This window comes from Uranotaenia lowii, chromosome 2 (assembly GCF_029784155.1).
Source record: "Uranotaenia lowii strain MFRU-FL chromosome 2, ASM2978415v1, whole genome shotgun sequence".
Classification (NCBI taxonomy): domain Eukaryota; kingdom Metazoa; phylum Arthropoda; class Insecta; order Diptera; family Culicidae; genus Uranotaenia; species Uranotaenia lowii.
Window position 1 is genome coordinate 404,116 of NC_073692.1, and position 353 is coordinate 404,468.

Genomic DNA, 353 nt, shown 5'->3' on the forward strand with positions numbered 1-353 from the left:
AACTGGATTTTTTTTTATTCCATTAACTCCTGTCAATGGCAATCATAGCAATCTGGTTTTTTTTTTGTTGTCTCGCCTTAAGAATTTATTGACTAACCAAAAAGTAAGGAGCAGGGATTTCGAACGCAAAAAGTATTGTTTAAAAACCTCTTTGGTGAGCTCCTTTTTGAAATGCTTTGTCAATACTTTGTGCTATAATCAAATAATAAATTTCAGGATATCATTCTCAGCAGAGGCACAACACTAAGCGATACCAGCCATGGATTTATATAAAGCCGTCCTAGGCTTGCCTCTTCCGCAGGATCTCCCATAAATAGCTGCAGCCCGTGGGGTAGAGGATATCCTCCAAGTCT